The sequence below is a fragment of the Mixophyes fleayi genome, chromosome 6 (assembly GCF_038048845.1).
Source record: "Mixophyes fleayi isolate aMixFle1 chromosome 6, aMixFle1.hap1, whole genome shotgun sequence".
Classification (NCBI taxonomy): Eukaryota; Metazoa; Chordata; class Amphibia; order Anura; family Limnodynastidae; genus Mixophyes; species Mixophyes fleayi.
Genome location: NC_134407.1, coordinates 191,627,650 through 191,648,613, shown reverse-complemented (window position 1 = coordinate 191,648,613; position 20,964 = coordinate 191,627,650). Strand labels below are relative to the sequence as shown.

The window sequence follows — 20,964 nt, the reverse complement described above, 5'->3', positions numbered from 1 at the left end:
GCTTTTCTCATGCAGTCCTGCAGCTGTATATTAAGGCTGGGTACACACTATACAAAATTTCTCCCAATGTGATGCACACTCCAGAGAGATCTATGGACACTGTCGGTCCTGAGTGCACACACACTGCAGAATTGGAACAAAATTGTTCCATCATTGACTGAGATTTTCAGTTCAGTTTAAAAATCTAATGAAACGATACAATGTGCTTTGGAACGATAATCGTTCATCGTTGGACCATACACACTAATGCGATATCGGGCCGAACGATCGTTTATCGTTTGATTGACCTGAAACTAAACTGTAGTGTGTACCTAGCCTAACAGCCTAGATTTTTCAGCTGTGAGGCTGTTATCAGAATTAGGGGAGTCCTCTAGCATCACTCCTCCCTCCCACAGCTCGCCTCTGGTTTAGGGGGGTGGGAGCAAGCATTTTGGGAACAGGTGGAGAAGTGGATATTTTGGGCAAGGAGTTTTAGTTTAACACATCTGTAGCTAATGTTTGCTATGGAACCCACACAACCACTTAAAAATGTGGCTACTTGTACACAAATGTGGCTATTTGTACACAAATTTTAAATAAGTTCTGCCTCTCTTCTTTTTCTGGTAATTGTTATAATTTAAAAAGGACATTATACAGAAAATTATAAAAAAAAAACACCTCATCCATCAATATGGAATGTTTATACAGATTGTCTTACATGTAAATGGTTAAAAGCAGTATAAACACATAAGAGTAAAAAGAACTCCATATTTATAAACTGTACAGTGTCTCCAAATTTGCACTCACTCTCCAACAGTGCTCTTGTCATCTAGACACTCATTCACAGTTACAAAATGTAGCACTGATTGGTGTACCAGGAAGCCATGCTTCGGATTACCGCTACATCATTGTCACATCACCTTGAGATGACAAGTCAGAGGTGTCACAGTAAAGGAGTATTCCTGTGCACCTGGTTATTATAGAGGTGCCGTTATAATGAGTGGCACCTCTGCAAATTAATTCCTTCTCTGACATTTGATAAATGTGTTTCATTTTCAGTGCTATCTTCTCAGTAAGCTTCAAAAGAACAGTCCCCCAAAAATGACTGGGATAATAAGAAGTTGTGCAGTGATTCCCTGACAACCCTTAAATAAGTTGCATGCTTAACAAATACAAATATATGACAACAGTTGTTGTTACACAGGAAATTATACTCACACTTAATGCAGCTTTCAGATTTATCAGATTAGGTTGTGTTATTTGTCTTCCTGGCATTAAGTAGGCGCCGGTGAGGCACAGCACTATGAAGCCGTAGCCAACATGTGGCACTTCACTCTCCACTCAGTAAGAAGCTGCATCAGCATGTGCTAATGAGAACACCTACTGTGCTACGTCTAGCGGCTATGAATAGGGCAATTCATGTTTTGTCTCTGGCACATTGGCTCTCTATGACAAGACGGCAACTCTAAAAGTCACATTGCTAAGTACTATACCAGTTTTTTTAAAAAAAGCCTTTTTATGAATATCTTTCAGCTTTTCCAGCAGTCACTCTTCGCACATTTAAATGGCAACTAAACCCCACAAAACTAAATGTCCATATATATGGTTCTTATATGCAGCATGAAGGTAAAAGGAATTGTCACTCTGCAAGTTTGTTAAATTGTAAAGTGTGTTGGAGTAATTCCTCCTCCATTACCAAGAGCAAATGCCACACCCAACAACTCTTCAGCAGTGGCTAAAGGGGTAGTGAGATAGCACAAATAGCTGAAATGGCAAAGCATACACTATATGGACAAAAGTATTCGGACGCTTGACCATTACACCAACAGGGACTGTAATGACATTGTATTCAAATACATATATTTTAATATGGAGTTGGTCACCCTTTTGCAGCGTTAACAGCTTCCAATCTTCTTGGAAGGCTTTTCACAAGATGTTGGAGTGTTTCTGTGGGAATTTGTGCCCATTCATTCTGTAGAGCATTTATGAGGTCAGCCACTGATGTTGGATGAGAAGGTCTAGCTCAGAATTCCCGTTTCAGTTCATCCCATAGGTCTTCGATAGGGTTGAGGTCAGGGCTCTGTGCGGGCCAGTCAAGTTCTTCCACACCGAACTCGTCAATGATGAAATTTCATGAACAGTCTTATTACAAAGGTGGCATCCTCCTATCACAGTACCACGCTTGAAGTCACTGAGCTCTTTAGAACGACCCATTTTCTATCACAAATGTTTGCAAATGGAGACTGCATGGCTAGGTGCTTGATTTTATATACATCTGGCAACGGCTCTGATTGAAACACCTCAATTCAATAATGAATAAGTGTGAAGTGTGGCCAAATACTTTTGTCCATATAGTCAGACCCGGCGCTCCCATTAGGCAACCTTAGGCAGTGGCCTAGGGCGCCGGGACCTGCAGGGCGCCGCTGACTAGATTTTCTAACCTAGTCAGCGGTTTGGGGACAGAGGTGCAGCGGCGGCGTGGCGCCAGCTGAATTGTAAAGTCCGTCGGATGCGCCCCGGCCAGCCGCACTCACACCTGATCACTGACTGTCAGTGATCATGTGATCTCTCTTCGGCAGCGCCTCTGTCCAATGTGCTCGCCTGTCCCTGCACCTGATCTCACACTGTCTGTCAGTGAAAGTGTAAGTAAAGTTATTTCCCCACGCCCCTCCCCTTCCAGCATGCACTGCTCCTCCCTCTCTCCTCTGTGTGAAGCAGCCGAGGAGCAGCCATTGAAGAGATAAAAGAGAAGAAGGAAGAGGTTTGAAGAGCCCCCGCCCCCCCTGCTTCTGCTGACCAGACCAGACCAGACCAGAGAAAAAAGAGTGATTAAATGCAATGTAATTATCTATTTATTTTTTCAAAGTGGGTGCACAAAGTACAATCTAGGAAGTAGGGAGGTAAAAAAAAATGGGGGGGGGGGGGGGGAGGTAAAATTACTTTTCTTGGCACCTTATGCTCTATATTTGACTTGCAAACTATGGGGTAGAATTTCTACCCCATAGAATTTCTACCCCATAGTTTGAAAATAAAGTATAGGGCATGAGGTGCCAATAAAATAGTCATTTTCTCCACCATAATTTGAAAATCAAATATAGAGTATGAGGTGGCAAATAATATTCAATATTATTTGCCACCTCGTGCTCTATATTTGATTTTCAAACTATGAGGTAGAATTTCTACACTATAGTTTTCAAGTGATGCAGAGGGGGGGGCAGTGGGTGTGATGCGGAGGGGGGTGCAGTGGGTGTGATGCGGAGGGGGGTGCAGTGGGTGTGATGCGGAGGGGGGTGCAGTGGGTGTGATGCGGAGGGGGGTGCAGTGGGTGTGATGCGGAGGGAGGTGCAGTGGGTGTGATGCACAGGGGGTTGCAGTGGGTGTGATGCGGAGGGGGGTGCAGTCGGTGTGATGCGGAGGGGGGTGCAGTGGGTGTGATGCGGAGGGGGGTGCAGTGGGTGTGATGCGGAGGGGGTTGCAGTGGGTGTGATGCGGAGGGGGTGCAGTGGGTGTGATGCGGGGGGGTGCAGTGGGTGTGATGCGGGGGGGTGCAGTGGGTGTGATGCGGAGGGGGTGCAGTGGGTGTAATGCGGAGGGGGGTGCAGTGGGTGTGATGCGGAGGGTGGTGCAGTGGGTGTGATGCGGAGGGGGTTGCAGTGGGTGTGATGTGGAGGGGGGTGCAGTGGGTGTGATGCGGAGGGGGTTGCAGTCGGTGTGATGCGGAGGGGGGTGCAGTGGGTGTGATGCGGAGGGGGTTGCAGTGGGTGTGATGCGGAGGGGGTGCAGTGGGTGTGATGCGGGGGGGGGGGGTGCAGTGGGTGTGATGCGGAGGGGGGTGCAGTGGGTGTGATGCGGAGGGGGGTGCAGTGGGTGTGATGGGGAGGGGGTTGCAGTCGGTGTGATGCGGAGGGGGTTGCAGTCGGTGTGATGCGGAGGGGGGTGCAGTGGGTGTGATGGGGAGGGGGTTGCAGTCGGTGTGATGCGGAGGGGGTTGCAGTCGGTGTGATGCGGAGGGGGGTGCAGTGGGTGTGATGCGGAGGGTGGTGCAGTGGGTGTGATGCGGAGGGGGTTGCAGTGGGTGTGATGTGGAGGGGGGTGATGTAGGGGCATGTTTGGGCCGTTGATTGCCTTTAACAAGTGCATAATTCATAGACTTACTGTGTCAAGTTTTTTGTTCCAAAATCTAACACCTGGATACCTCCCCTCTAGAAATCCTGTGTCTGCAGTGGAGTCTGGACAGCGTCCTGCATCAAACATCACTACATCTGGACCACTGGAGGAGGTAAGGCTTATCTTTTTTTCTATTTTTTTTTTTTTAAACACAAAAGAACAATGTCAAGTATGTAAAGGTCTGTGGATATTTGGTGTGTTTTCCGTAGTATTTTGTACCCTTTAGAACCCTTGTACCGGCTCTGCATATAGTGTAGTTTGTCAGTCATGATTGCTGTGATATAAAATATAAGTATAGATATACCCCAGTCAGTCACAAAATTAGAACCACTGACAAGCGAAGTGAGTAACTTTGGTTTTCCCATTACAATGGCACCTATCAAGGTGGGATATATCATTTATAAGGCAGCAAGTGAACAGTCAGTTCTTGATGTTGATGTGTCGGAAGCAGGAAAAATGGGCAAGTGTAAGGATCTGAGGGGCTTTTACAAGGGCCAAATTGTGATGGCTGGATGGCAGGTCAGAGCATCTGCAAAACGGCAGGTCTTATGGAGTGTTCCCCTGTATGCAGTGGTTAGTACCTACCAAAAGTGATTCAAGGATGAACAACCAGTTAACCAAAGACAGGGTCATGGGCGCCCAAGGCTCATTGATGCTCGTTGGGAACGAAGGGTATGCTGTCTGCTCCAATCCCTCAGAAAAGCTCCTGTAGCTCAAATTGCTGAAACAAATTAATGCTGGCTATGATACACAGGTGTCAGAATGCAGCGTGCATCACAGCTTGCTGCTTATGGGGCTGCATACCCGCAGATCGGTCAGAGTGCCCACGCTGACCCCTGTCCACTGCCAAAAGCACCTACAATGAGCACATGGACGCCTGAACTGGACCATGGAGCAATGGAAAAAGGTAGCCTGGTCTGCTGAATCACATTTTATCTTACATTATATAGACAGCCCGTGCGTTATTTACCTGTGGAAGAGATGGCACCAGGATGCACTGTGGGAAGAAGGCAAGTTGGTGGAGGCAGTGTGATGCTTTGGTCAATGTTCTCCTGGCACACCTTGGGTGTTGGCATTCATGTGGATGCAACTTTGACACATACCACCTGCCTAAACATTGTTGCAGAACAAGTACACCCCTTCATGGCAACTGTATTCCCTGATGGCAGTGGCCTCTTTCAGAAGATGACAGAAGAAAAGAAGACCATAGGAAGTTATGTAGAATAGCCTGGTGTGATGAAGTGGGACAGTGTAACAAGGGGCACAATGTGATACCTGGCACAGTGTGATGAGGGAACTGTGTGATGAAGGGGGCATAGTGTGATGAAGGGAGCAGCAGTGTGAAGAAGAGGACAACAGTGTGATGAAGGGGAACAGTGATGGATGGGGCAGTAGTGTGATGAAGGGGACAGCAGTGTGATTCAGGGGGCAGCAGTGCGATGAAGGGGAACAGTGTGATTCAGGGGGCAGCAGTGTGATTCAGGGGACAGCAGTGTGATTTAGGGGGCAGCAGTACGATGAAGGGGAACAGTGTGAAGATGGGGGCAGCAGTGCGATGAAGGGGAACAGTCTGATGATGGTGGCAGCAGTGCGATGAAGGGGAACAGTGATGGATTGGGCAGTAGTGTGATTCAGGGGACAGCAGTGTGATTCAGGGGGCAGCAGTGCGACGAAGGGGAACAGTGTGATTCAGGGGGCAGCAGTGCGACGAAGGGGAACAGTGTGATTCAGGGGGCAGCAGTGCGATGAAGGGGAACAGTGTGATTCAGGGGGCAGCAGTGCGATGAAGGGGAACAGTGTGATTCAGGGGGCAGCAGTGCGATGAAGGGGAACAGTGTGATGATGGGGCAGCAGTGCGATGAAGGGGAACAGTGTGATTCAGGGGGCAGCAGTGCGATGAAGGGGAACAGTGTGATTCAGGGGGCAGCAGTGCGATGAAGGGGAACAGTATGATGATGGGGCAGACATATCTGTTATTTGTTGCACTTATTGTTTTGATTTTATATCTATATAGTGTTTTACTCAGAATAAAGTAAAGAACAAACCTGACCGACTTTTATCCTAAAATACATTAATTTGTGAGACATATAGTGTTGTAGGGCACAGGGCCTACAGGAGTCGGGACTGAGGAGGGCGGTCGAGACTGGAGAGGGGGAGGAGTTGGGATAAATCAATAACTCCCCCCTAAAAGAAAAGTCTAGATCCGGCCTATGACAGGAGGGGGACCTACACAATATTAGGCGGCTGTTCGTTGTGTGTGTTTGTATGTATATATACATATACGGTATGAAAAATGTAATGGAAATGTACATGGATGTAGAAGTGGCGGTAATGCATATCACCGTATACACCCTCGCTCCGACCACTGTATATACATATATATTTATATCTATATCTATATCTATATTTATTCCCTGAGTAAATACAGCAATGTGTACAAAGTATTTTTGTTAGCTATGACTTCAAGCCTTTCTCTTAAACTCTGGCTTTTGCATTGCCCCAGAATGATGCAGGGTAGAGAAGCTCCAACGTATTTATTTCAGGTATAGTATCAAGTTTAGTAATTTATATATTTTATATACATTAATGTGCAATAGTGAGTTTACTTGCTCTTTAGTCTTAGTGCACACATATGCACATATCCTAGCATTGTAGCACTATGGAAACTACAAATTAAGAAAAATACTAACACAAAAAGCACAATGTAACACAAAGTGGGCATTATGTTGTATTTAGCAATGAAACTCACACAAAGCAGAATTTGGATCCAAAATAGTCCCTGGAAAGTGAAAGAGGTGAGAAGTGTATGTGGAAGCTAATAACACAGAACTGCTATAGGAGACCAGAGGAGGAGCTGTGTGCATGACATCTGTACATTGTGCTGATCTGGATTTGTGACATATCACCGCCTGTCACCGCCTGCCATACGGGCAGCTCTGGTGACAGTGTGTCCAGTTGATACCCTGAGAATTTGTCTGGTGCAAGGGATCAGAGCATCAGTGAGGCCGCTCATCGTACAAGGGTCATTCATCAGGAGGGATGAAACATGTGATGGTTTCTGCAACATCTTATACAAGATGAATGGGGCACAGGCCAGAGCCGGTCAAAGACCAGATGGGTTTCTGTGTAGGAAAATCTTTCTAGCATAATAGTGTGTGACGTCGCTCAGCATGAAAATATAGTCATGAGGTTATGCCTACTGTAATTGATAGAGTCCGTCATTACTATTGTAGATGTCAGATATAATATATGGGATAATCTATCCAATAATGTGCATTATAAGGCTATTACAATTGACCATGTGTTCCATTAAAGATAGGTAACACTACTTGTTAATACATACAGTATGTATGTAGTTGGTTAAAATAAGTGAAACAGTAATACCAGTGACTAAAATGTCACCTTTCACCTCATGACATCATCATCATTTATTTATATAGCGCCACTAATTCCACAGCGCTGTACAGAGAACTCACTCACATCAGTCCCTGCCCCCATTGGAGCTTACAGTCTAAATTCCCTAACACACACACAGACTACGGTTAATTTGTTAGCAGCCAATTAACCTACCAGTATGTTTTTGGAGTCTGGGGGGAAACTAGAGCACCCGGAGGAAACCCACGCAAACACGGGGAGAACATACAAACTCCTCACAGATAAGGCCATGGTTGGGAATTGAACTCATGACCCCAGTGCTGTGAGGCAGAAGTGCTAACCACTAAGCCACCGTGCTGCCCTACTCATGGGGTCAAAATGTTAAATGGTCAAAATGGCCAAGTAACAATTAAAAAAACAGTTGCTGTCAGCAGGCCAGGCGCTCCCATTAGGCAACCATAGGCAGTTGCCTAGGGCGCCGGGACCTGCAGGGCGCCGCTGTCGCTGACTAGATTTAAAAATCTAGTCAGCGGAGAGAAGTGGGAGAGAGGTGCAGCGGCGGCGGGGTGCCGCCGCTGTTTTTTCAAAGTCCGCCGCCACTGTCAATTAATTCCGATGCGCCCGGGCTGCCCGGCGCATCGCACACCTGATCACTGACGTCAGTGATCAGGTGACAAGTCTTTACCCGGCGGCGCCTGTGCTGCATTATCACACTGTCTGTCAGTGACAGACAGTGCGAATAAAGTTCTTCCCCTCCCCTCCCAGCATGCATCGCTCCGCCTCCTGTGTGAAGAAGACGAGGAGCAGCCATAGGAAAGAAAGAAAAGAGAAGAGAAGTGAAGAAAAGAGAAGAAAAGAAAAGAAAAGAGAAGAGGTTTGAAGAGCCCCCCTGCATCTACTGACGAGGCTTAAGGAGAAAAAAGAGCAAGGTAAATAAAATCGAATTATTTATTTATTTATTTAGTGTTTTCGTTGAGGGCGGGGGGGGGGGGGGGGGGCGTTGAAATTTTGCCTAGGGTGCCTAGAACCCTAGCACCGGCCCTGGCTGTCAGTGCTTATCTGTACTATTTCACATCTGTATGTATCTAGCAAAATGAAACTATATTAGTTTTTATTTTGATCAGAACATTTAAGCTTGCAACCCAACATCACTGGTCCTCATGTTTGCAAGTCCTACGCAAGCATCAATGTTTCAAACAACACTGAAATGCAGTTGAAATCAAATGCACTCAAGTGTGGAGACTGGTAAGCGACACAGGGCTGGTTTATAAACCGCACCCAAATAGGCTGGATAAAAGCTAATAAAAGACAATATTTGACAAATAAAATAAATAAGAAACAAGCATGTGATATAAAATACAGATTTACAATGTGAAGGATAAGTGCTGATAATAATTGTGGGGTTTTTGCAAGCAGCTGGTACCATGTATTATGTGGGATTAACTGAGCGCTGGCTTATTTGTGGTTTTGTTTTTAAATAACAGTCAAGCCTTTTCTATCTCATATTTTGTAGATAATAGGGATAATGTTACTAAAGCTTATATTAAAGCTGTATTACCACCTTGGAAAACAAATCCCTCAGGAGTCCCCTATCTGGAGCCCTGGGGGCTTCCCCATTCAGCTGATTTTCCCAGGGCTACTCTGTTTCTTTTACAGCATTGGCCAAAATGTGTGGGTAGGTGCGAGCGGAAGGACCAATCACAAGCTGCAAGCATGAATTGCCATACCGCCACTTCTCCTACTGCCTTCATTGTAAAACTATCAAATTCCATTCACTTACATACCGCCACTTCTAAATTTCTATGCCGCCAATTCTAAATTTCAATTTCGAACAAAACTTTTACTATAAATTAGCAGTTTTTATTCAGTTGTTCATAACTAACTGCCTAAATATAAGAATAAATTATTCCACAAATGCGTAGTTTACTGCAGCTATACCTTTTTGTTTTATCCCACACCAAAGGAATTGTATGCAAATACGAAGGAGTAAACAGTTTAAACAGGCATTTAAATTTAACAATCAATACAACTTGTAGCTTTTGGTAGAGGATTAAAATGTTAACTACAAATGTTCCTTTCTGTATTTAACACAGTGAAATGTGGTTCAAACTAATAGATGAACTGCCTACTAAAAAAAGCTTCAAATATAACTCATAAGGTAGGAACTTAACAGAACTAAAGTTCTGATTATGGGGGAACATTTATTCCTCTGTACAACAAACTTCCTGTCAGTAACATTTTTAAAGGCCAGTGTAGTCAGCCTCTGTTAGTTTCAAAACATAAAATAAAAATTTGATAGCAATGTGAAATCACCACTGTCCCTAATGTCCAAGGACTATCCCAAGTTTCAAAGCCCTAGAAATGTATGTCCTTTTAAATGTTCCTATTTTTCAATACTGAGCAACTCTTCAGTACAGTTCCTGGGCTTTACGAGTAAATATATATTAAATATAATTATATAACATAAAAAAATAACATTTTGACCATGTTCAGTGAACATGTCACAGTGCAGATTGTGCTGAAACTGTATTACTTGTGGGCGAAACATCCTCACCAACAATATTCCTTTATTAATCTCTATGTTTCTAAATAGGGTCAACTATTATTCCTCTATGAAATACTAGGAGAAGTTGGAACCTGGGTTTTAAAGTTGTGGTCCTGGGCGGAGATCTTAACTGGACAATGGATCCTCTGATCAACGCATCTAGACGAGACACCTCAACATGTTTATCGTAAGGTGAAGCCCATTTTTTAGATATACAACTAGCCGACTTTTGGAGTCTTTTACACCCCATGACTACGACAATATATTTTTTCCCACGCTCACTCGGTCTACTCAAGAATTGACTGTCTAGTAGCCACAGGCACCTACAGCTAGGGAAGAGAGTATAGCTCAGGTGTCTAGGTCGGTTCATGCCCTGTTTACTTGTTAATAATCTTAAAACATAACTTGCCCAAACAGTGGACTTGGAAACTGAATAAATTATTACTCCAAGACCCTTAGTGTAAGTTCTGACTGGAGACAGTCATTGATGAGTACATTGACCATAATGATTTTCAAGATTCCTTGAAAGTGACACTTTGGGAGGCTCACAAATGCCTTTTTCCTATGTAAATTAATCCAACTGGGGGCCTTTCTTAAGCAACAAAAAAAGAAGCCCTAAAAGAGAAACTCATGAAATAAATGAAAAACCGCCACAAATCCTCCCTAGCCATTGGGGCACTGAGAAATTGATAGAGGCAAGGGCTGCCCTTAATAAGCTTTTAAATGAGAGGATGAAGCTGGCCTTCAGAAAGTGCCGAAGTATATTCTTTCAGTGGGGAACAAGCTCTGACACCTCCAAGTAAGAGCTGTGCGCACACAAAGGGCCATTCCATTTATAAACACAATCAGACACTCTGAGGGTAGGACACACCACTTCCACCAACAGATAGTGTCGGCCGTCCGTTCCTATTACACTAAATTATACAATATCACAGGAGCCTCGTCTATAGACACTGCCTTTAAGCAAAAGAGGACAGCAGATTATCTGAAAAAAAAATGCAATTTTACCAAAATCACAGAGACTAATGGAGAAATGACAAACCCTTTTCATTGAGGGAACGTGAGGAGGTGATCTGTTCCATTCTATCAGGTACACGCCTGGAACCTGACGGATTTACTACAACCTACTACAAAACCTTCGGGGAGAATTTGAATCCATTCATTTCGCAGGCCGTTCATTAGATCTCCAACAGATCCAGCTTCTCTCAACAATCGCTCCAAGCACATATCACGATTCTCCGTAAGGAGAGAAAGCCCCTCCCAGTGCTCCAACTACAGCCCAATTGCCCTGTAAAATGTTGATTTAATTAAATATTTAGCAAAGATGATCGCCAATGGCCTTAAACTCTTATTATCAGATCTAATTTGCAAAGAACAGGTTGGATTTGTCCCGGGAAGAGACAACACCACATAAACCATTGATTTAATCCATTCAGCTTGAGGCCTAGCAATTCCTATTTTGCTCTCATGAACCAAGCTGAGAACTTTACAGTTTACCTCATCCTCATTATCTTCTCCCAATCCACTGGTTCAAAATCCAGATTTTGCACAGGACCTGGAGCTTCAAGGACATGATTCAATGAAGGGGAACTCTGAAACACAGGACCCCTGGTACACTATTTCTGTTATTTACAAAATGCTAATTGAGAACCTGTATAACTCAGGGCTGAATTATGCAAAAGTATGGGACTAGGAATATGGGGAACCAGGGGGGGGGGCTCTGACAGATCAACTCTTGCCAAAGATATTTCAATGGCCAGCACCATCAGCCTCTCATTGGTGTCCTCTCGAGACGGTACAGGTGTCATTTTCAGCCATGTAAGATGCACCCGGGTGTCTCGGGCTCCTACTGAAGGTGTGGATTGAACTAGGGTACACCATTCCATATTTTTTTGTAATGTCCTAGAATTGTCCCTTTGAATTCAAGGAGACACAAACCTACAAATCTCTGATTGAGTGACTAATATTTCAACTTTTCCTTGGGCAGCAGGAAAATGATTATCAGCAGACTGGATGGTGCACAGGTCGGTGGCAAATTATTTCAGGTACACACAGGTTGTTTTCATATAGTTTAAGCTGTTCTCTTTCGCTCATTGCAATACCCCTTTGGTAGGAATCCTTTGGTCCTCCTATTTGGAGCTCATTGGCTCTGGAAACCCCCACCCCCTCTCCCTCAGATTCCCTTCCTTTTAACCCCCCACTTAAATTGTTAAGAAAGCTTGATGGCTAATATTAGAATTATCTATATGTGCATATATTGTTTCTCTAATTTAATTCCTCAATAAAGAGAAATGATACAAATAAAATGACTGAAAATGATTTCAAAAAGTTGGAAACTATGAAAACTCATTCAACCTTACAGCAAATATAAATATAATGTCCAGAAATAATTTTTTTGTCACAGTATGGAAATTTTAACACACATATTTGTGATTAGTAGCTCTTTTATACAATTATTATTTTAGATCAATTGATCCTGTAAGTAATTGAAACATAATTATTTTGCAATTGCCATGCCTGTAAAGCAGGGAAAATTTCTCGCCCTTCCCCCCTGTTAATGTAAATAGTATTATTAGGTCGACAATAATAATCCTAACCTAACAATATCCCTATCCCAGTCCCTAGCTATATAATACTGTCTACCTTCGAATTGTCGACCTAATAATACTGCTGACATTTGAATTCTCTACCTAATGTTGTCAACTTTATGAATCTCAACCAAATGAATGTCTAGCCGTGGACCAGATACCAGACTGTGTGTGATAGGGGCAGTGTCATGATGTGAGGAGGGGAATGGAGACACGCAGGAAGCCACAGACTACAGGGGTGGGATGTGGCATTTTTAAATGTACGCAGATGGGGGGCAGTGCCAATGTTGACCAGATTTTTAGAAAAGTATGGTACTGTGAGACTCCTGCAAACTGAAGCCTTCCTATTCAATCAGCCATATAATAAAGTACAGGCTTAATCTGAGGATAGGGTGGAACTCTCAACATATTGTACATTTAGGCTATTTTGGCCTACTCCTGTAGAGAACTTTTTTGTGGCTTTTTTTCCCCAAAAAAACAAACGGTAAACATTATTTAAACTCCTCTTCATCCAGCACAGAAAAGCATAACAGTTGCAAGAATATTCAGAATTTAACTGCCGTCTCCTCTGGCACGTTTTCTTCAGCAGATGTTATTGCAATCTCCTCATATCACACTCCTGCCCAGTACTTATAAACTCACAGCATGTTACATACCAGCTGCTGCTGGGAGCAGAAGTTCCACAGTCACAGAGCACAGGTGCATCACACCGGCTATACAAGATATGTCATCCAGATGGACAATTACAGATCCTCAGGACCTCCATCCCACTCTCCAGTGACTCCACTGCCATGCAGTCTCCAACCTCCATACCGGCTACACTTCCCAATTAGCCACACTGCACTATGCAGCCACCCCCCTCACGGTATGGGGGTCTTTCCAAGGGGGCTCCTCCCTGGGGTACTTGGTAGAAGACTCTCACTACATTTCTACCTGTAGTGCCAAGAGATTTAGACAAACATATTGATGATGAAAATCTTTTAATGCACCCAGGCATTATTTCATAGTATAACGGTCTTAGAAATACAATATAAGGTTATCACACAATGGTGCAGATGAACCAGCATCCTAGGCAAAATGTTTACTGGTCTATCTGATAAGTGTTGACTCTATGATCGTTGAGATATGCCTGATGCTTCAGACTTTTTGGAAAGAGGTAATAAATTGACTTACCCTGAATTCTGGATTTTGAACATTATTAATACAGTATTAATACAGAGATTTCCAGGTATAGGAACTCCCTTACCAGGAATTTAAAAAATACTGTAATACCAGTAAAGTGGAAGTTCTGTATCTCCCGTCGATAAGGTACTAGTATAATAGACTCGCTTTTACATGTCTATGGAAGATATCACCTTGGATGGTTCTGGATAGAAATGCAGAGTTCACTGCAACTTGGTTTCTTTGTTATAAGAGACTTGTCACTTGTTACAAAAAAAAACGCTTGGTGTACATTTTTATTATTGCAAACCAGTAGACTCTTATTCAAACTTATAATTAACAATTTGTATGTAGAGTTTCTTTAAACAAAAGAAAAATTTAAAAATGCTGCAAAGTGTCATTTGTTATACAGAGAAATCTGTTGACTTTTAGGGGGTTTAATACTTTTGCAAACCACTGTATATCTTGTTTAATAATGCACTGGAATCTTGTTGGATCAGTAAATACAGTTTATATAAAAAATGTTTTAACATCAATTATTTGGGTCAATTCAGACCGTGGGCTATATTTCTATACTAAAGTTTTGCAATTACCAAGTTTTTTGGCAATTTTATGAAACTGTCGGATTTACTAAAGGTCAAACTAAACTACATGCTGTTTGAATTATTTTGCCTGTTAGAACGTAAATCCCCCCCCCCCCCCAAATAAATGCAGTAACAACCTCCCTCTCTTCCATTTTATAAAAGGCCAGCGCTACTCTGCATTGGCCTGGTCCTCTAAAGGGGGAAAAAGAAATAATCATTTTGGCCACGTTTAGAAAAAAGATGCGCCCATAATAGTTACTTACCTGACAGATTCTAGTTATCGTTTATTAAGTACATTCTACAAAATGGATGTGGATGGAAGTCTTTTGTGTGTTGTTATATGGGGAAGTGGCTTGTTTGGGGTTTGTACCTTTCTTTGGGAATGTATATTCTGGACTGTCTGAAGAGGGGCCCCATGCTAAATAGATCTTTTGATGTTTGAAGGTCCAAGATTGATGGCAGGAACTTTTAATTAAGACTGCCTCCTAGATTATCTGCATTTGAAAACCAGATGCAGGACATCACATCATCTCTAGAATTTCATAGATAAGTGTAAAGATTGTTGGCTTTGCAATGCATGTAAATCCAAGTTTGTGTAAACACACTGCATCCTGATTCTAAAAATAGCCTGTGTCCAAATCACTATAAAAAGCACTGTCTTGTACACTGAGATGTTCTTGTTTCATCTGACCTGATCACTGGTGCCTTCAACCAATGTGAGAGCAAACATCACTTTCTTCAAAGACCTGCTTGAAAACACCTTCAATATTGCTGTAGTCCTGTGACCTGCAGATTAGACCCTAAATCTAATCCGTTCTCTGGCTGTTTCTGAGGTTGGACCCAGCTTTTCTTGTACCGCCACTCTGCCTGCTGCCCTGCAGCTCTGGTCAGTGTGATAGGCCAGGGGGGATCCATCCACAGCACCCCTGATCCATAGTAAGAGGTCAGGAGTACCAGCCCAGGTACGCCAGTAATGGGGTACACTCACAGCGTCAGTTACCCAGAAGAAACCCGGTAGTGGATGCCGGTAAGGAGTCCAGTGGTAGCAGCAATTGTGAGCCCCTCCTACTGCGGCAATAGGGCGCATTTGGGATAACGAAAGGGAACAGTGGCAAAGTAAGCGCAGCCGATTCCCAGCAGCAACAGACAGGGTGGCATAGGCGGTCCATCTTGTCACAAGAACCAATTCACGTAGGGAATTCAGCCACTCGCTGAACAGGTTGGGGTTGTGTCACATTATGATGGGGGACCCTGTGCTGCGGATTTCTGTATTATAGTGTGACCAACCCAGGGTGTCATAGAATTTAAATTTGACAGCAGATAGGAACCGCTTGGTCCATCTATTCTGCCCATTTCTTTTATTAACCTATGGTAACCTCAAACCCTATTCGATCCTTTAATCTTTGCAAGGATATCCTTATGTCTATCCCAAGCATGATTATACTGCTCTACTGTATTAGCCCCTATCACATCTGATGGAAGGCTATTCCACTTATCCACTACCTTTTCTGTGAAGTAGTTTATCCTCGAATTTCCTCTGAACCTACTTCCCGCCCAGTCTCGGTGCATGTCCTCGTGTTCTAGTACTTCTCTTCCTTTGAAGAATGTTTCTCTCCTGCACCTTGTTCAAACTCTTGATATATTTGAATGTTTCTATCATGTCCCCCTGTTCCCTTCTCTGCACCAAACTTTAACATTAAGAACTTTTAGTCTTTCCGGGTAAGTTTTGTGCTGTAGGCCATGCACCATTTTAGTTGCCCTTCTTTGTACAGTCTAATGTATTTATATCCTTCTGGAGATATGACCTCCAGAACTGTATACAGTATTCTAGGTGTGGCTGTACCAATTACCTATACAGTGGCATTATTACTTCTTTATTTCTGGTATTGATTCCTCTCCCTGTGAAACCAAATATCTGACTTACCTTCCTCATTGCTTTGTTACATTGCTTACCTGCCTTTAAGTCACCTGAAATAGTGACTCCAAGATCCCTTTCCTCCTCAGTAGTTTCCCTTATAGTGCCATTATGCTATAGTTAGCCTTTGGTTTTTGAGACCCAAGTGTATGATTTTGCATTTTTTGGCATTAAACTGTAATTACCACTCTCTTGACCATTCCTGTAGTCTGCCTAGATCATCAATCATTTGTTTTATATTTTCATAGCCTGTTGCAGGTTGTGGCTTTTGCGGGGAGACACCACACTTTATGGCCCTCCACAGCACGACAAACAGCTTAGGTTATGAGTGCTGGTGCTTAAATTTCTTTGGGTGGGGTCACACTATGCTGAGTTGCATTTATCATACGATCTCAGAAGAAACACATAAGTGTTTGCAAAATGATTTTTAGTGTGCATTCTGATACTATGGGGTATACTTACTAAACTGCGGGCTTGAAAAAGTGGAGATGTTGCCTATGGCAACCAATCAGATTCTAGTTGTCATTTTGTAGAATGCACTAAATAAATGACAGCTAGAACCTGATTGGTTGCTATAGGCAACATCTCCACTTTTTCAAACCCGCAGTTTAATAAATATACCCTATGACTTCTCTCTCGTTTTCAGGCTGACTTACGCACACCTTTTTCTCATGTGACGGCAGCTTTAAATACTCTCTATTTTTCCTTACTAACTCCAGTATTTTCTTATTTAACCACATTGGTTATCTTTTATTCCTAGAAATGTTGTTGCCATATGGTATGTACTTGCAACACTATTTATTTAAAATATATTTTTCTTAAAATTCCAGTTTGGGCTCCATGTTCTTATATCTAAATACACGTCCCCAGTCTGCAAGCCTCAAAACTGAGCTGATAATTATCATTTCTGAAATATAGATTTTGTAGCTCTCTTACAAAACCTGAGGGAAATTAATGTCTCCACTCTCCTAGTGGTAGCACTGTTCGGGAGATAGAGACGGCGGAAGGATGGTCACTGGCAGGCAGCAAACGGCATGGGTGGCTTAGCGTCTAGCACTTCTGCCTTACAGCACTGGGGTCATGAGTTCAATTCCGGGGCCATGGCCTTATCTGTGTGAAGTTTGTATGTTATCCCCGTGTTTGCGTGGGTTTCCTCCAGGTGCTCCGGTTTCCTCCCACACTCCAAAAACATACTTGTAGGTTAATTGGCTGCTAACAAATTGACCCCAGTCTCTGTCTGTCTGTTTGTGTGTATGTTAGGGAATTTAGAATGTAAGCTCCAATGGGGCAGGGACTGATGTGAGTGAGTTCTCTGTACAGCGCTGCGGAATTAGTGGCGCTTTCATAAATAAATGGTGATGATGATGATGATGAATTGGTGTGCCAGCCGGGTTAGTCTTGTTTAAATTTAAAAATAATTAAAGAACTGACAAAACAATTTATAGTGGGTCAGGGCATGAGAGGGTATAGAAAGGGCAAGGTGAAAAGTTAAGCGGCAGTCAGTGAATCCTTTACATTTACTCTTAAGGGCTTCCAAACTGGAACTTTATGGAAAAGCTTGTAGATGTACCTCTGGCAGTGTCAGGCTGTCGGCTCGTTAGCGTGCTGGAGGGAGCCCGAGAGTTTATGTCCAGTGAGGGAGAGCTCCACTGCTTAAACGTGCAGATGGGAGTTTTAAATCTGGGTTTCAGTTTATAATTATTTTCAGATGTTGTATGTTTAAGCTGGAAATGTCAGGGTTTGAGTGCAGGTCACATTCTTTCGGAATTGGGGCAACGATTCAGCCTTCCAGGTGGATGGTGACTTTGAGATGATAATGAGAAATGGTGATGAGACTCCAGATCTTCTGTAAGCCTCCAATTATTGTTATAATGACATAAAGGAGGATGAGGGGGGAATTTAATACTTAATAATAATATATTTGTAAGCAGAAAGATATTTTTATGAGTATACACAGTGTTCTTTCAAAGGAGTTAAAGATAAAATAATAATTTACATGGACGGAGCGGGATAAATAGGAGCAGTGGATTGTGGTGTAATATACCAAATAAAGGTGGGAGATAACATGAACTGGAAAAGAAGTTTCAGTATGGTAACACTCAGTACTTTTTTTGTAAGAAAAAGGTGCCGGAACTCACATCACGTAGTCAATCACTGTACACACAGCCACACACGTCAGTTGTGTAACGAAACATAACGCGAGTGTAAGCACTCAGCACGCGACCACACGACCAATCACAAGCTGAGCAGCGCCACAAGCCAAGCACTGCCATCACAACCAGTGCCGACAAAGTACGCATGCATCGGACTCGACACACAAGCAGCCCGCATGCACCGTTTTAATAATTTTGCTACGCTCAACAGAGCGATTCAAGTGCACGTGGACCAAACATCAAATGTTCAAAAAGTTACTTGGAAAATCCGTCTAAAAAAGGTGCCGGAACACAGTTCCGGTGAGTTCTATGACAGAAAAGCACTGGTAATACTGATTGTGTTTTTTTCCTGCTCTTTACCCTTTGTTGACGCTGCACAGGCCATGTGAAATTGATTCTACAAAATGACATTGTTACAGGGTTAGGTCTCTGGCAGTCGCCCTCGGTGTTCCTCCAGAGACATTCTCATGGTCTCCTCTCTCTTGACATCGTCCACTCAGACAACACTGATTGGTGGAGCAGGAAAAAATGTTGCTAATAGCATAGGTGGCATGCCACAGAGATCAATGCATCGCTATGTGTTTCCGTTTGGAATGCAACTCAACAGAACTGTGGTATGGACGTGCTCTTACACCCAGTCCCCCAGTCACTTTGTGTAATATGTGGAGTCACGGTAGAAATCATTTTTTTGTGTGTGTGTGTGTTCTGTGTGAATTTTTAGGACGAAATTGCTTGTACATCATTCTCTATAACTTTTACCAGGAGCCTACTCCTTTGATCAGACATCCATCCAGAAACAATGCTTCTGAATAGAGATGCAAGTGGAGTTTTGTCTTGTACTGATGATAAATTACATTTTGGCGAACATCTCTTTTCCTTGTTTTGTAAGAATTTACACGTTACTCCAGTGACGTTGTCATGTTTCATCTACTTGTATGCAGGTATATAAAAAAACTTTTACATTAGAGAAAGTAAATGTAGACATCATCATCATCATCATCATTTATTTATATAGCGCCAACATATGCCGTTGCGCTTTACAATTGGGGACAAACATAGTAAACTAACAAACAAACTAACAAACAGACAAAGAGGTGAGAAGGCCCTGCTCGCAAGCTTACAATCTATGGGACATGTGCCGTATTTTGCGTAAAACCACTGTACAAATGGCCAGAACCGGACCATACATCAGTAAACGCAAGAATATCCTCTTCTTGAAGCGCAAAGGACCCTTACGACAGCCTACGATTTCATGGGCGGAACAGGGAGGGTACTGGGCGTATGCACGTAGTCCAAACGCCCAGTAAGGGTTTGCCAAGCTCGAGCGCACGCAGCTGCGTCCAATTCAAGCTTTGGGCATCTCAAATGTACGTGTTTTTCTGTCGTATCACTTGCACCAGTTACAGGACAGGTGTAAGTGCCGATTACTAGTGATGACGGTTGCGTATGCAATGCTAGAACATGGGTTTGCAATCAGGGGCACCTGTAAAAATGCATTTTATCTACTGTAGACATTAACGACATCATGTTTTTAAAATGTTTTTCCTTAATTACTATTATTAACAGGTGACATTATCTGAATACTTTTTTTCTTCTGTATGTTCTCCTGGGTCTTTATATTGCACACATGTATTGTATGTATCCAGCAGTGTATTGTGTCTGTCTCAATACCGCAAGTTCCGTATAAGCAGAGTGTACCTAGACCTTTATTCAGCAAGAGACGTTACTTCAGATCCGCTTCTAGCTGAATATAGACGTGCATATGGCCGAATTACGTGCGTTTAAAAAAACAAAACACAATTTGCATTTATTTTATGTGCTTTAATGAATCAGGCCCATACCGCAGATCTGCTCATCATTGGAAACGAAAAAGTAACCTTAGACCTGAGCCCTTATCTCCTGATAATTTAGAAGCCCTGTTCCGTGAAATATTTTTTTACAGGAACTCCATTAAGCCTGTTTTTCTCAGTTAGACAACTACACTTTAAATTTTTATACCTTTCTAGTGCAGGGACATTTCGCACATAACTGGGAGAATGTTTTTCCCACAGAAACATCAGTGACTTCCCAAGTGATCGGTTAATGGTGATTGTTATTTGGCATGACGTGTGTAATGCAAGCCTGGCATGTCGCTGACTTCAGCTATGTAACTTCCTCTTTGACCCCTGTAATGCCCACACACAGGTTGGGAATGTGTTTGGCACTTACCTTCTGCAGATGTCTGTAGATCACCCTGCAGTAATCAGCCCTGTGTGTGTGGTAGGAGCCTGGAATCCTCAGTATTACTGCACCTTTTATGTGAACACCATATTTTCTTTGGTGCCCTTTATGATCTACGTAGCCACCTTCTTTCTCTGCCCTGGCATGTAGCACTCTTGCCTGTTACCCTAACTTTAGCAATATTTGTCAATCCAGCACTTCACCAGCTAGTGGCAATTACGAGCTACATTTATGGCATGAAAACAATTCAGTAAGGGCCGGTACAAGGAGTTGGCTC

At 43.0% G+C, this 20,964-nt stretch overlaps 1 long non-coding RNA gene across 1 annotated transcript; it reads left to right on the top strand.

The window, feature by feature from the left end:
• The first annotated feature begins 2,695 nt into the window (after positions 1 to 2,695).
• On the top strand, positions 2,696 to 12,272 carry LOC142160530 (uncharacterized). The gene is made up of 4 exons (XR_012693261.1): positions 2,696 to 2,819; positions 4,186 to 4,258; positions 10,115 to 10,258; positions 12,054 to 12,272. It is a non-coding gene; the product is annotated as an uncharacterized LOC142160530 (long non-coding RNA).
• The last annotated feature ends 8,692 nt before the right edge of the window (positions 12,273 to 20,964 follow it).